Source organism: Rhyacophila brunnea, unplaced genomic scaffold (genome assembly GCF_057557595.1).
Source record: "Rhyacophila brunnea isolate RB1 unplaced genomic scaffold, BYU_Rbru_1.0 scaffold_80, whole genome shotgun sequence".
Taxonomy (NCBI): Eukaryota; Metazoa; Arthropoda; class Insecta; order Trichoptera; family Rhyacophilidae; genus Rhyacophila; species Rhyacophila brunnea.
This window is the reverse complement of record NW_028233351.1, coordinates 150,569-151,844: the sequence shown is the minus strand read 5'-3', so window position 1 is coordinate 151,844 and position 1,276 is coordinate 150,569.

The window sequence follows — 1,276 nt, the reverse complement described above, 5'->3', positions numbered from 1 at the left end:
TGCCTTCTTTAAATAGGATAAATTGTTTTTGATTGTTTCATAAAATATGAATTTAGAAGAATATTTGCTCTTCTAAATTAGTAAATATTAATTTAGTTCTTTAGGACTTATTTAGAAGAATAAATGGCTGAATATCTTATTCTGTTTCTTTAAATCCTTGTAATATAATGTTTTAAAATCTTTACATGTTACGTAACAGAATAGTGACTGTAGCTGAGAAGTAATCTGGGTAAACGAAATAAATCATTGCTGTTTATTTAGTACTATAAATACTGGAATATTTTCATTTTACTCTATATTATCACTAAAAATTTGATAAGAATTAATTTGGATTTTTTAGAAGCTTATTGTATAATTGAAAAGGTATTTACGTTTATTTTGCTCCAATAAATATATAACTCTTGGTAGCATATTGATTTCTATGTGATCCTTTTAAACTCCTTAATAATATATATAACCAATAAAAATAAATAAATTTATCTGTTTTAATGTAAATTTAATTTTAATTTCAATGTTAGTAGAATAACTGTTGTACCTGATTAGTTAGATAAACAAAAAGGTGTTCAAAACCGAACATTTATATCAAATGGCATCTTTATACTTTTTTTGTCTAAGATGTAACAATTTATTGATTTCTCAGTAATTTCATAAATAAATAGTAAAATCTTTTTTAAACTATAGATATGTTCGGAATTTATGCATGAGCATAAAAAAAGTGTGGCTTTCCTTGTAACTTATCAAGATTTAAAATATATTTACTTCCTCCATAAATAAATAATCAAATAAAATTTAACAATATTATGTGTTAAATGTCTTATGAAAGCTGATGCATATGCACAAACAATAGTATTGAGAAAATACTTATATTAATAAGTCTTGAAAGATGAATTATAAAAAGATTGTAGTAATTATGGGATAGAAATACATAAAAAAAGGTTGAGAAAAAAACTTGAATTAATATGTTTTTGACTGTGAAGATATTTGAAAGGATTTAAGGTGAACAGTATTATGGGAAGCATAATTGGGCAGAGAATATCTGCTTGGATAATAATTATTAATGCCAAGACTTCATATAATATCATTTATAGGTTATTGGCACTATAAAAACATAATAAGTTTGAGGAAATGCTTGAATGAGTAAGCTTTATTTAAGGAATTATACGAAAGGGCTAGAAGTATAACACAATTTTGCTGAATATATAACAAGGATTCAAAAAAAATTAGACAAAGGGGAGTTACAAAAATAAATTTAATACAACGTCTATAATAATTAGTT